Source organism: Ursus maritimus, unplaced genomic scaffold (assembly GCF_017311325.1).
Source record: "Ursus maritimus isolate PB19 unplaced genomic scaffold, ASM1731132v1 scaffold_24, whole genome shotgun sequence".
NCBI classification, from domain to species: Eukaryota; Metazoa; Chordata; class Mammalia; order Carnivora; family Ursidae; genus Ursus; species Ursus maritimus.
The window spans coordinates 36,203,813-36,219,201 of NW_024424897.1; the positions used below are offsets into that span (position 1 = coordinate 36,203,813).

General features: G+C 47.8%; 1 long non-coding RNA gene across 1 annotated transcript; it reads right to left on the reverse strand.

The window, feature by feature from the left end:
* Nucleotides 1-1,713: 1,713 nt before the first annotated feature.
* On the reverse strand, nucleotides 1,714-3,708 carry LOC103667304. The gene is made up of 3 exons (XR_569728.2): nucleotides 3,534-3,708; nucleotides 2,791-2,939; nucleotides 1,714-1,960 (listed from the first exon to the last, which is right to left on the reverse strand). It is a non-coding gene; the product is annotated as an uncharacterized LOC103667304 (long non-coding RNA).
* Between the last annotated feature and the right edge of the window lie 11,681 nt (nucleotides 3,709-15,389).

Below are 15,389 nucleotides of genomic sequence, written 5' to 3' on the forward strand. Positions count from 1 at the left end.
GCTCACCCCTGTGCTCTAAACCCCCATCACTTTGGCACATCTGGGGCCATGTCCCGCTGCTCCCTCTGTGTGACTCGTTCTTCTTTGCTCTTGTTAAATCCTGCTCTCTGTCAAAATCTAGCTCAGACTATTACCTCCTTACTGAAGACCTGCATGCCAGTTTCCATGCTAGAATCCTCATGATTCTAGTTGCCGTCGGCTTCTAACGAGACCTGTTCAGGAAACCCACACTGTTGCCATTTCCCTACGCGTGTTTGGCCTGGGTCCACGCCTGACACCAATTTGCACGCAAATTAGTGCTTGCGAATGCAAGCCAAAGAACGAATTCTGACCAACTCGAGAGAGCAGGGATTTTGGAAAGATAGTATCATACAGTTCACAGAAACAGCAGGGAAGACGGGTCAACCAGGCTCAGGAAAGTATCAGGGGCTAAAATAAGGCTAGTGACAACAACATAGCCAAGCACACGTCGCAGCAACAGTCTGGTTAGGATGCTGTCGCTGACACCTCTGCTGTTGTGAATTGTTTCCAACGATCCCTAAGTCGCGTCACTCCCTATAAATCCACATGGTCAGAAAGCATCCTAATTCCAAGCCCTACCTTCCCGGAAGTAGAGGGAGTGTCTAGCTCTTACCAGTTTCCCTTGGGAGAAAATGGAGTATCCCCTAAATATAAGAAGGGGTTGAATGCAGATGAGAAAAATGAGAAGTTCACAAAAGAACAGAAAGAGCTTTCTAGGGTCTTCAGGACTATCTGGACACGTATGTGGAAGTTGTAGGAGACTCTTCTCAAGTATCTTTGCAGGGAGGGTCATACCTTGGCATTCAGAATGACAGATAAGAGGTGAGACCGTTAGGAATATTTTAAGGGTCTGCTCACGAATGCCCATAAATGACCAAGTGAAACCGGAGCATGGAGGCGTTTGGGACAGGGACGGGCAACCAGTAAAAGAAGACGGCGGTGCTAATACCCCTCATTCCGACGCACGGGCTCATTAGTTAGAAGATGTACTGCATGGAAGCAAGAGCAGGGGAGACAGAGACAAGCAGATATGGGAAACCCCAGCCGGCCGCGCTGGGGATCCAGGTGGAAGGAAGTAGACTCTGCGGGACGGAGCGGTCAGCTCAAAGCACCGTTTTTGTCAGGGCTTCTCTGGGAGACCCAGGTTTCTCCTCTGCTTAGGTAGCATCCAAATCAAAGGCTCCAGCCCCAGAGGCCACCTCCTAACTGCATCCTTACTCTTTATCACTCCAGGGAGGGGCCGGCACTTCCCAGCTCACGCCACTCAAAGTCCCACATCTCAAGGGTCAGGGTCACTCCCCCGGCTTTAGGCATCCAGTCCTGCTAGATATCAGTGCGTTGCCTTAGGATGGAGTCTTTCCACACTTGCTCCTGCCCCTGCTCCTTCTGAGTCTTGCCCTAACAGGGGCTGCTCCTACAGGCCTGCTCTGTGCTACCGGGTCATTAAGTTTTATGCTTGGCCAAATTCATATTCACAGGACGCTGCAGAAAATACTCTTGTGCCATCTGCTCCGTCTGAAGTCATTGACACGGAAGGAGGAAAGGTGAACTGGCTGGGAGTACCTTCCCCTGGTCTGTGGGTGCTCTGTGTGCCTTGTATTCATGGCCTCGTGGCCCGTGCACACTTCAGGTCCTGCTAACCCACAGGGAGTCCACCACAAAGCCCAGAAAGGAAGAATAATGCAGCCTGAATGATGCCACAGACACAGTTTATTTTGGACACGAGCTCTTTAGAAAGCAGTCACTCCACCACATTAGATATTCTCCTTCCAGGGCTGCAATTCCAGGGATAGGGAATAGCCAGGAATGGCTTGTGGAAGAGTCTTGTTAATGCCAAGCGTCAGATTCATGGATTCACGAGAAATCTTCTGGGGCTGGTATCCAGGCATGCTTAATAAACGTCCTGTCCATCTTGCACACGGCCAGCAGAGCTACGCTTCTAAAATACAAATTCGATCATCACGTGTCCTCTGCTTAGCAACTACGACCAGTTTTCCAAACTCTTCAGCAGGCTGCTCATTCCTCTTTAGGCTCTGGCTCAGATGACCCCCCTCTACCCCCGCCCCCAGCCCCGAGATGCTGCAATTTCTACCCACCACATCACCTTCCCATCCCCAGCAGAGGGCTCACACTTTTCCCATCATCTGAACTGCCCTTCCTTCCTCTGGCAAACTTCACTCATCCTTGAAGCTCTCCTGTAGATGTTCTCCACTGTCTGACAACTTGTCCAACTCCCCAGGCAAAGCCAATAACTCCTCCTTTTGCTCCCATGGAACTTAGTAGAAAATCTGTACAAAGCGCTAGTCACACTGGGTTACAATCCTTTATATAGATCTGTCTCCCTGACCGGGTTGTGCTTACCTTTTTATCTCAACTCCAGCACAAGTCCTGCCTGACACAGGAGATACTCAACAAATTGGGGTCCCCTTTCCTTTCCCTCCTCCCAAGATCACCTCCCAAGAGTTAAGCCTCTTTGGCAGGGGAGGGGATGGAGGGTGAGGAACCCTTGGTTAATATTGACCTGTGATTGTAGAGTCATGGTGACTGGTCCCACTTGAGCCCCTCAGGGCTGTCCTGCGATAGGGCTTCTCTTCTAGGAGAGAGCCTTAGATAATGCAGCCAGGGGTTCTGCCATTTGCTTCCAGCCCATTTCTTTTGGAGCTACCCAGACGTCTGTGTGCCGTGGACAAGTGAGCATCTGTCTGCCCAGCAAAGTCCACTGGGCAGCTGTCCATCCCCTTGGACAGCTCTTGACTGATTCATACTCACCGGGGGGACAGCATACTGGCAGACATGACCACATCCATTGCTGCAGCATTTCATCCCCCTGGGACACGATTGATCTCCCGAGCACATTTCAGCACAAATCCCGAAGACCCCTTTGGGCACCTCTGGGCAGACTCCGGGTCTTTCTTGCCCTGCAACATACAGTGGTTTCTGTGGGGTCTGGAATAGTTACTAAGACAGCGAACTGACGCTGGAGGTCTGAAGCTCTCATGGCTGGTGGGATCCCACCTCTTCCGGTTCCTCCTTCGTGCTCCTGATGCCCCCTTTCAACCTGAGTGGGTACACGCTCACTCTTAGGTCCCCATTTTATAGCCTGGCCGGAGGGCGAATGTTCTCCCTGCTCCAAAGGCTGATAGTCCCAGCAGGCAAGAAACCTGCACCGTCATAACCCTCTTTTTTCCCACCTCATTAGAAAATCTCTGATCACAGACAGCCACCTTCCTCCCTCACGCCTACCCCGTGTTCATCCCAGAGCTATTCCTCATTGGAGTCCCCACCCAGGGCACATCTTCCAACTAGAGAGAAGTCCCCACTTCTAATCAGACCCAACCCAATGTGATAAGAAGAATGAGAAACGCAGGGTGTTTGTTCCTGTAGGTCAAAGGAAACAGGGCTGATGAATGCCGAATCTCCATTCTATAGCTTCTGTGCCAAACCATCCCCGGGTCGGAAGCGGGGCTCTGTGTCATCTCTGCTCCCAGGTGGGATCCCTTCAGCACCCTCACCTCTGAAAGGAGGTCTCCAAGCACAGGCCAGCTCCATCCCCACGGTGATGAAAGCCGCCAGAACAAAGACCGCACCTGTCTTCATGTGCCTTTGATGTGAGGCACTCAGGGAGCTCAGCCCTAATTTATACCGCAAACAGCGCAGCGTCAGCACCAGCAGAATGGAGGGTGGGGCGGGAGGCAGTGGAGCAAGACGGCCTGTGAAAAAGTAAGCTCTCTAGGGAGTGTCCCCCAGATGCTCTAGTTCCTTCATTCGGGTTCACAATGGGTTTCCCTTCCAGTTAGGGAGTGGTTTCTTAGAGATGCAAATGCCAAACAGGAAAGCTTAGGGACACCTTTTAGCCCTTTGTTCATTGTTCTAGCACAACCTGGCCTGGGTTTCCCGGTGTCCTCGGGAGCTGTGGCCAAAGAAAACAATTGCGAAATTTAGAATATCAGAGTGATCGGGATAACATTGAAAGTGTAGATTGCTCTGGGTAGCATGGACATTTTAACTATGTTAATTCTTCCGATCCATGAGCATGGAATATCTTTCCATCTTTTTATGTCTTCCTCAATGTCTTTCAAGAGTGATTTATAGTTTCTAGAATATAGGTCCTTTACGTCTCTGGGTAAGTTAATTCCAAGGTAACGTATGGTTTTTGGTGCTATTGTAAATGGGATGGATTCCCTAATTTCTCTTTCTTCGGTCTCGTTATTCGTGTATAGAAATGCAACTGATTTCTGAGCATTTATTTTGTATCCTGCCACGTTACTGAATTGCTCTATAACTTCTAATAGTTTGGGAGTGGCTTCTTTTGGGTTTTCCATATAGAGTAGCATCTCCTACATTGTTGGTGGGAATGCAAGTTGGTACAGCCACTCTGGGAAACAGTGTGGAGGTCCCTCAAAAAGTTAAAAATTGAGCTACCCTATGATCCAGCCATTGCACTACTGGGTATTTACCCCAAAGATACAGACGTAGTGAAGAGAAGGGCCATATGCACCCCAATGTTCATAGAAGCAATGTCCACAATAGCTAAATTGTGGAAGGAGCCGAGATGCCCTTCAACAGATGACTGGATTAAGAAGTTGTGGTCCATATATACAATGGAGTATTACTCAGCTATCAGAAAGAACGAGTTCTCAACATTTGCTACAACATGGACGGCACTGGAGGAGATAATGCTAAGTGAAATAAGTCAAGCAGAGAAAGACAACTATCATATGATTTCTCTCATCTATGGAACATAAGAACTAGGATGATCGGTAGGGGAAGAAAGGGATAAAGAAAGGGGGGGTAATCAGAAGGGGGAATGAAACATGAGAGACTATGGACTATGAGAAACAAACTGAAGACTTCAGAGGGGAGGGGGGTGGGGGAATGGGATAGGCTGGTGATGGGTAGTAAGGAGGGCACGTATTGCATGGTGCACTGGGTGTTATACACAACTAATGAATCATTGAGCCTTACATCGGAAACCGGGGATGTACTGTATGGTGACTAACATAATATAATAAAAAATCATTTAAAAAAAAAAAAGAATATCAGAGTGAGACCTTGAACTGTGAGGGCAGGAGGTATTATTTGTCAGGGCCCATGGGGGCCCCTGGGGATCAGATATGGGTAAGTGCTTCCTTCCAGGAGAGATGACTGAATTTCTAGGGCTGAGATCCCTGAGCAGGGATGAAATATGGGCCACTCCCTGACCCAAAGGTAGTGACAGGTGGCTGTGAAGTCACTCCTCCGAGGAAATCAACGTTCAAAGATCCCAGATGGCCAGGCCCTTGAGGGTTGAGAGACAGGACCCGTCCTGATGGTTGGTGGTCTCCAACCTCCCCTGCTCCAGAAGCAGAGGTTCCTGGAGAGAGGACTGTGCAGGTGAGCAAGGCGAGCTGACTACAGGAGAGTCCGAGGTGTTCACAGGGGCCTGAGTAAAAGGCCCACCCTCTTTCCTATCCCAGTTACAGAATCTCAAAGGAAGGGCATAGGGGTAAGACCCCAATGACCGTGAGAGCGAAGACAAATCCTACTTTGTCCTTGGTGGTCAGAGCTGGGGCAGGCACCTCGGGACCGCCTCTGGGGAGCCCTAGACAAGCTACCCTGCAAGCACAGAAATACTAAGCAAGCCCAGGAGAGGAGGGCTCCGACTAACCCAGGTAGTTAGCTCACACCCAGCTTCTCAGACGCTTTGGAGGCACAGTGGGCACAAGGACCAGGAATGACTCTTCAGTCTGGAGGAGGGACTAGGCAACCCGGCGAGGACAGGGCAGCTCAGTGCAGGGCACAGATCAATGAACCCGGGTGGCACAGAGCACAGAAAAGGCAAGTCCAGATCCAGCCCCGCTGTGGCTGGCCTGTCCCAGACTGCTGAGTAGCGTGGCCTGGGTGAGGGCACAGAGCCAGGCCGGGCAGCCCCAAAGAACTTGCAGCAGAAGCCTCCAGGATGCTGTTGGCAAGGGGAGAGCTCTCTTTTCCTCCTCTAAAAGGGACCCAGACATGACTCTTATCGCCTACCAACACCATCTTTGAAAGTTCATTTTTACGGAACAAACACATGCATGAACTCTTGTGATCAATAATTCAGATATAGAACTATCCAGAGTAACCTTCCAGGAGGTACTCAAACGTTAGCAGTTTGTTGTGTATCTTCCTAAGGTCTTTTTCTATGCTTTTATATACACACATATGTGTATATACAAATAGATCATTTTTTTGCAGAAATAAAGTTATACGTATTATTTTGCTTTATTCACTCTACATGATGCCTTAGAGAGCTTTCCGGGTATCTTTTTTTCCTTTCCTAAAATAACTACTATCTAAAATTCCATTAATGAATGGTTCATAATTTATTTAACCAAGACTCAATTGTTGCACATTTGGGTGGTTTTTGGTGGGGTTGGGTTTCTTTCCCCGGTTATTATAAACAATTTGCTGTGTACACGCATTGTATACTTTGTATATACTTCTTTGTTTATATATGTCAGTATTTCCCCCAGATTAGATGCCTAAACCTGGAAATACCAAGATGTCTCTACTGTAGCATTGGAAGATATTGCCAGATTGTCCTCCGAAAGACTATACAACTTCCACTTCCTCCCACGGTGAAAGGGACATCGATTCCTCCTAAACTGACCCAAAACATTTGTAATCTTGCTTCCTCACGTTAAATTTTTTTTTTAAGATTTTTTTTTTGTTTATTTATTTGAGAGAGAGAGAGAAAGCATGTGCACGGGGGGAGAGGGAGAGAGAGGATCTCAAGCAGATTCCCCACTGAGCGCAGAGCCCAACATGGGGCTCGATCTCATGACCCTGAGGTCATGACCCGAGCCGAAATCAAGAGTCGGATGCTTAACCTATGGAGCCACCCAGGCGCCCCCGCAAGTTAAATGTCTGATGGGCTATTGCAAGCTGTGTGTTCCCGTACGCCCCACTGCACGCATGCCAGTTGGGAACGTGGAGCAGGGAGGTCCCACCACAGTTACATGGAGAGATTTAATGAATGGAAATTACACAAGACAATATAATCTGGTGTTGACTGCTTCGAGTTTCCAGTAAGAAGCAAAGGGTAATGATGGCCTGGGCCAGTTCGGCACAAGCACGCCCGTCGGTACCGGCAGCTGTGAGGTCGCTAAGGAGGGCCTCTTCCATCATGACGGGAGTACTTGGCCTTGGTTATGCACGACTGTATGTCAGGCCCTGTGCTCACTCTTCATACCCGTCCTGTCACCCGTCTCACCAAAGCCTCTCAAGCCTGTGGGGTCATTCCATTGGCATCCCCATGTCACAGATGAAGGGTCTGAGACTCATAGGAAGTCCATGCCCTGCAAACACCCCAAGCCCACCTCAGACCCACTGCTGTGGAATCTCCATTGGTGGGGTCCAGGAAAGTTCTCCAGATGTCTTTCACGCACATGAGAAACACAGCACCTGCCTGATGAAACCTGATTTCTTTGTGAAAAACAAAACAATGTCCCTATGAAAAGCTGCTTTCTACTGCTCTAGTGACGATCACAGATCTGGGGATTTGGCAAGGCCTCATGACACATCACCACCTGAAAGGGCCAGGTGCCTGCAGCACCTGTCAGACATACATAAAAAATTAAAGGAGAAGCCTGAGTCTAGACATTGGGAATTCTCAGATGTCCTCAGTCTGCAAAACCATCCTTCATACCTGTAGCCATCAGAGTTTTATTCCTTGGGGTGTGTGTGTGTGTGTGTGTGTGTGTGTGTGTGTCTGTGTGTGCGTGGGTTTTGGGATGACGTGTGAGACCTTAGGGTACAGCAGCTTCTGTGTCTAGACTCCTAAACTGGCTGGAATTTCATATCCCAAAGAGTCATTTCTCATCCCTGCCAAATCCTTCCAACACCTAACTGCACGCTCAGCCCACCAGCCCCAGACCTTGCTCATGGTGCAGCTTTGTCCTGTGACAGTGAACAGCAAGACATTTTGTCACAGAGCACGAGACTTGGCTAGGTCCGAGATGATGACATTTTAAGTCAGATGGCACAGATCCGGCCAAGGAAGTCTCTTTAACACAGGGCGGGCCTGTTTGTCCGTCCACATTACTTTAAGTGTATAACACATATACTATTGTGAGGAATTAACAAGGTGTCTTCCCTCCCTTCCTCGCTTCCTTGTATTCCCTCCCATTTCCCTGTGGGGCAAGCAGTGAATTATAACCTAGACTCCCTGCCTTCAGAGGAGAGTGGACACACCTTAGAGAGACAAGCCCATTGAGTTCCTCGCTGGGTTTCTCTTAAAACTCTAATTGCCATAATAGTTCTGAAAGCACAGTTTCCATTTCAAGATCTGGGCTTTCTGAGAGAAAGGGGTTTGTGTGAGGGGGGGCGGTGTTTGCAAGGACAAACCCCAAAGGAAACTGGGTTCCTATCATAAATGATAGATGTATTTTTAAAGTTCATGATTGAAGAGCTAGTTTCCCACATACTGGGAGAGCAAACAAGATAGACACTATTAGCAGAATAAAGTGAAAGGCATGAGCCCAAAAGTTAGCCATCTGAGAATGAACCTAACAGGGCCCAGCGCTGCCCAGGAAGAGGCTGGGCTCTAGGGTCAGGGAGCAGGAGGGAGGCACAGTCCAAGAAGGAGCCCAGCCTTTCCAAGAAGTCCCAAGTCCTGCGGGCTCAGAGGAGCTTAGAGTGAGACAGAAAGGACAGAGTCATGGACCTGACCGCAGAGGCCATGGCAGCACAAGGGAGCCAGCAGAGGGTCTGACGCCCAGTGGCCAGAGGGCTGACACGCACTTCTGCAGATGCCAGCAGAGACCGAGGGACAAAAAGGAGCAAGATTCCTGCGCCCTCCTGTGTGATGAGTCTAACCGCACCACGCTCCAGAACGACAGTGGATCTGGGGAAGAATGGGAGGAGAGAATGGGAAGAATATGGCTCATGGCAGATTCTCAACTGGAAAAAAAACACCGGGAAGTAATCATGCATAGCTTGTGGCCACATTAAATCTTCTACCACCAAAAGAAACAGACACTGGAGGGTTGGGTTCAATTATGGGGAAAATAAAGTTACATTTTTGTACCTTAAAGTCTGTGACTTTGAAATTTACAAGCACCATGGGCACTAGGCAGGCTTACGAAATTTACCAGGATGTTTCTAGCAACCTTTTGTATAGGGAATTAAGGGGAGAGAAGGTAGCATTTTCGAAGCTCAAGGAAGTATTTTCTGTCAGAATTAAAGTTGTCCAGCTGGCAAAACCTTTGTAAATCTGGGTGTGCGAGGGCACCTGGGTGGCTTAGTCGGGTAAGCATCCAGCTCTTGCTTTCGGCTCAGGTCATGATCGTGGGGGCATGGGATCGAGCCCTCCATCGACTCTGGGCTGGGCGTGGAGTCTGCTTAGGATTCTCTCTCTCTCTCTCTCTCTCTCTCTCTGCCTTTTTGTTGTTGGATACCCTTCTGCATTTTATACAATGTCTGTCGTTACCCAGTCAAAAAAATATTAATGTTAAGGTAATTGAGTGCGTGATATCAGACGACTGAGTGGGGGCTCGTCTGTCACGAATCCCACCCGCTGGCTGCGGACTTGAATCCCCGACTTCAGGCTGAGTCGTGGATACAGCAGTCTCCTTCACAGTCGGGCTGGAAGATTCAAGGACTTGCTCTTCTAAGAACTAAAAGGGGCGAAGAAGGTAAGCTCTTCAACCTCCCGAATGGAGGAGATCTAGAAAGGCAAGATGTAAGGAAGAAGTTTCATGATTCCAGGTAGACATGTGCAGCAAGGTTATAGAAAAGAAGAGCTCACAAAAATCGCATTGACCTGCAGAGCTCCCAGATGAGACGATCAAACCCCCACACTGAGGCTCCACCTCTTGACCTCTCAGACCTCAGTTTCCTCATCTTTAAAATGGGAATAATATCTACCTGAGTTTTTACCAGGATTGAAGAAGACTGCACATGAAGTCGGCAGTATAGTGCCTGGAAGGGGGAGGAGCTTGGGAAACTCTGGCGCCCCTCTCCTTCCAGCCTCGAGCAGAGGGAAGAGAGGACTCGTGAGGCAATGGATCAGAAGTCACTGTAAATAACTAAGGTCTCCTTGGGGAGCCAGAGACACAAGGCCCTGAGATTCAGAGGGAGCTAATCCGGCCCAGAGAAAAGATTTCCCTGCCACTGTGCTGTTCTCCCCATTGGGACTGTTTTGCTAGAAGAAGGGAGTCCCCAGGGGAAACTGGATGCCTCAGTCGGTTAAGCATCCGACTCTTGATTTTGGTCATGAGATCGAGCCCCGTGTCAGCCTCTGTGCTCAGTGTGGAATCTGCTTGGGATTTTCTCTCTCCCTCTCCTCTGCTCCTCCCCCTGTTCTTTCTTTCTCTAAAATAAATAAATAAAATCTTTTTTTAATAATTTTTTATTATGTTATGTTAGTTACCATACAGTACATCCTTAGTTTTTGATGTAGTGTTCCATGATTCACTGTTTGCGTATAACACCCAGTGCTCCATGCAATATGTGCCCTCCTTAATAAAATCTTAAAAAAAAAAGAAAAAGAAGAAGAAGAGGGGAGTCCCCAGACCATCCTGTTGAGATCAAGCCTGTCTTCCCCTAAAAAAAAAATGTGATTTTCTCTTTTCTTCTGAATGTATGTATTTCACACAATTTTCATGTATCTAACAATGAAACTATTTAAAATGTAGAAAAATGCATTCACAAATTTGTCTCTCAATTCCTACATCTTTTTCCATTTTCTTGTCTGCCTGGACTCAATGGGAACCCAAGAGGAGAGGCTTTTAGAAGGGAGGACAGGGGGAAAGAACTGGAAAAGAGAGGACGAGGCCCTCAGGTCTGTGAAAAGTGTGTGTGGAAAGCAGCTCAGAACCACTATGTGGCCTCTGGGTTCAGCCATCGGGAAGAACTGTGGTTTCTTCCACCATCTGTGGCTCAGTTTATGTCCTCGGTCACTGTTCCTGCTGGGTCGGCTCCTGGCCTCCTCGGAGGAAAATGCCTATGTCGTGGGAGCGTGACAGGAGATCTGGGTTGGAGTGGGGTGGAGAGAGAACATAGAACTTGCATGAACCAGAACATGAAGAAACAGACTCCCCCTGCCCCCCATCTGGAGACGGAAATGGGGGATGCAGACAGTGCAAGAGAAACACACGGGACTGTGTGTTACTCCACAAACTGTGGCTCTCACCTCCTGTCCTGCTTCAATCTCTTCTGGTCTGGTCTCCAGCCGGAAACCTGGTGAAATAAGTGGAAAGTCAGATACCAACTCCCTGGCCTCAGGCTCAGAAAAGGAAGTTTTGTGAAGAAAGGGGAAAGGAAGAACAAGTCTCTTATTGTGCAACAGGTGAAGTCCCACATTGCCCCACAGAGAGGATTCCACCCTATCGCTGGGAATTCCTGGCGGATGCGCTTCTTCACGAGGGTATTCAGGTCTCCTGCAGCCTTCGCTGGAGCTCTGGCCTCTGAAGAGCTGAATTCCTCCCTTCCAATTTGCGCAGCAGCAGGGAGTTGTGGGGGGAAAAGGCTCCATGTGAGCGAGGAGACCCAGATTCTGGCCCTAACTCGGCCCTCTCTAATGGTAAAACCAGAGACAAATTGTGGCTCTGCTCTGGGGTTCATTTGACAAATGAGAGGATGGACTCCTCCAGGTAGGAATCCAAGACACACCCCACCCCAGAAGGCCATGATGTCTCAAGAAGAGTCAGGCTTCCTCTTACCCTAGCTGGTGGGTTTGTACCCTTGGTGAAGCCTCAGCCTTCATACTTAACTGCCGGAGCAGACCCTCCTCTTGAGATGCCTCACTTCATTATAGCACATTGCCTTGGAATGTGTCCACTTCACTCTGGGTTCCTCCTTTAAGGAAGTTGGTCTAACCTTCTAGAATGTTCCATTCCCTTCCACACTGAGGAGGGGGTGACTCTTCAGTTGGTGATTGTATTAGTTTTCTATTGCTGCTATAACAAATGAATATAAACTTCGTGCCCTAAAACGACACTCATTTGTCCTCTTAAAGTTCTAGAGCTCGGAAATCCAAATCTGTTTCACTAAGCTGAAATCAAAGGTATCAACAGGGCTGCACTCCACCTGGAGGCTCTAGGGTGAAAGCCATTTCCTTGCTTTTTCCAACTGCTAGAATGGTATTCTTGCATTCCTTGGCTCATGGGCTCTTCCTCCATCTTCAAAGCCCACAGTGTAGCATCAGTTGTCATATGGCCTTCTTCTCTCTGTAGTCAAATCTCCCTTTTCCCCCTCTATAAGAATATTATGACTACATTTAAGGTTCAGTCAGATAATCCAGGAGAATCTCTCCACCTCAAGATCTTTACTTGATCATGTCTGCAAAGTCCTTTTTGCCGTATAAGGCAATCTTCACAGGTTCTGGGGATTAGCATGTGGACATCTTGGGGGCCATTATTCAGCCTCCCACAGTGGTCTATACCTTGTCTCAGGCCTGGGGATTACCCATTTTCTCTCCCAATCCCTTCCCTCAGAATAGAGTATGTGTATCTTTCACCAAAGACCACACCCTACCTTCCAGCCTACTTCCAACCCCTCTCCCTTCACTACTTCAGGCCCTGTGCCTTTAGGACAGTGCCATCCAATGGAACTTTCCACGATGATAGAAATGCTTTATATCTGCACTGTCCAACATGGCAGCCACGAAGCACACGTAGCTAATGAGCACTTGAACTGTGACTAGTGCAACTAAGGAAATGAATTTTAAATTTTATTTTTATTTATTTACTTTTTTTATAATAATATTTTTTTATTATATTATGTTAGTCACCATACAATACATCCCTGGTTTCTGATGTAAAGTTCGATGATTCATTAGTTGCGTACAACACCCAGTGCACCAAGCAATACGTGCCCTCCTTACTACCCATCACCAGCCTATCCCATTCCCCCACCCCCTCCCCTCTGAAGCCCTCAGTTTGTTTCTCATAGTGCATAGTCTCTCATGCTTCATTCCCCCTCTGATTACCCCTCCTTTCTTTATCCCTTTCTTCCCCTACTGATCTTCCTAGTTCTTATGTTTGGGGGAGATTTTCTGGCTTACAATCTTGGGGCTCTTTTCAATGGATGGAGTGCTTTATCAGCCTGAAATATGAAAGAGAGAAGAAATGTCTCATTGGGGAAGTGAATGGTGGGGAGTAGAGGGGTGAAAAACCTTTAGGGTTTATCAGTCTGGAGGAGGATCCAGATGAGGGGACAAAGAAACCAAGAATCTGCATGTGTGGGTGTGGAACATGGAAGCAGAGGGAAGAGGCCATTCTGATCTGGCAGCCAGTTTGTAACATTCTTTATCCTAAATGTACAAGCTTCTCGTATCTATTAGCACCAACTGGTGGGTTCTCCTGACTTGATACTGCCTCCTTCCAGTCCCTAAATTTTGCTTCCACATCACCTTGTGACCCCCAGGTTGGAATCTACAGAAGTTCAATCAATTAATTCCACTCTAGTCAGTGGTTGACCCCTTTTTGCAACCGTGGCATGTCCCCAATCGAGGACAGTTGAGATCTGTTGCTGCACCCACAGTATTCTCAGTGGAAAAGTAAGACAGTCTGCAGGTTAAGTGCAATGAACTTCAAACAAGCTCTAACTCCACTGCTTTTTCTACCACCAGAGGATGAGCACAAGGATGCAAATCTATGAGAATAATGTAACTTTAGGTCAGACTTGTAAACTGGTATTTCATGGATGGAAATACCCTTTTCTTTTAATGCAAATACAATGGGTTATAAATATCCAAAATTTGGAGAATTCATACAAGCCTCTGTGTTTCTGGATTTTCCCCAAACAACAACAACAACAACAGATAAAACAGAACTGGGCCACACTGGCTCCCTAATGCTGCAAGGCCACAGTAGTCTGGGACCCAATGTTGGCTGATGGAACCCTGTCGCGTCAGGTTTCCAGCCTCATCACTGGGTGCCTAGGCTTTAACAGGTGACCCTGGTTAACTAACTACTATTACCTGGCTAGCACCTATAGGCACATATGCCTCTTAGGCCTTGTTTGAGAACCACCCTTGAGCCAATTATAATTCCTTTTCAGATGCATTTGCAGACTTTATTAATTTTTTAAATTTTATTAAATTTTCATTAAATTTAATAAAAATTTAAATAGCCACTTGTGGCTAGTGACTAATACATTGGACAGCTCAGATGTAGGCAGATGAAAAGCAAAAGCCAAGCCAGTCTGGCTCTGGGACGATGGGGGTGGCTAAGTGCAGGGCAAGGAAGGGAATTGCCTGCTGGCCCCAGAGAGGTACATGGTCCCAGCTCTGCTTCTGCACTGGACTGAGAACACTCAAACGATTTTCAGGGTAGCCCCCTCTTCATCCTACTCACACGTGGGTCATCCTTTCAGGGACCAGAGTCATGTCATGTGGAGCACAGAAAAGGGACTAACTTGGGATTTGGCATTGGCTAGATTCCTCTGTCACACACTTGCTGAGTGGCCTTTAGTAAGTCACTTCTCAGTCCCTGGCTCTCAGTTTCCATGAAATGAGTTGGACCAGATGGTCTGAAAAGGTCCCCAAAATTTTAATAGACTAAAATTCTACGTCCCATGGATCAAGGTTTATTTTTACATATAATTCTATTTCAGGCCCGTGTTCTCTCTGACCCATGTAAGAAAAAAAAAAGTTTTTAAGTAGGCTCCACACCTAGTGTGGAGCCCAACACGGGGCCTGAACTCACAAACCGGAGATCAAGATCCTGAGATCAAGAGTCAGCTGTCCAACCAACGGAGTCACCCAGGCACCCCTGTAAGAGGAAGTTCTGAGTGAAGAATTAAGATGAGCTGTGGCTCCAGGTTACTCCCACAACCATCTAGAACCAGATCTGACATTCATTCTTCTGTCCTCATGATAATGTTTCACATTTGCTCCGGCTTTTAGAGCTGATTCACTAACCATCCTAATCCACACGATGAGCCCAGGAGGATAGACAGTCTGCCCATTTTACGTGAGAGAGAACGCTGAGGCTCAGAGAAGGAAAGAATCTTCCAGATGTCAGGCCCCATGATGGGTAATGGACACGTCACCTTACAGATGCCCTTTGAAGCCCCCACTTTCCAGGTGTGAGAACTGAGGTCCAGTAGGGCAGTATGCTGATAATAAGTTAGGCAGGCCCGCTTTTCTGACTCTGAACTCCTTCCTCCCTCTGCATTGTACTGCTGCTCTTTACAACTTCCCTACGGAACGCTGACATGCCAACGCTCAGCAGCACAGCTATCTTTCGGATCATCCTTTTGTAATGCTCCCCAGCAGACCGACAAGCCTTAGCAAGTCATGTGATCTCTGTGCCTCTGTTTCCTCATCTGTAAAGTTGAGACCACCAGTCCCTGCTTTATAAGGGTGTTAAAATCCCACTGAAAGTGTTAAGTGACATATTAGC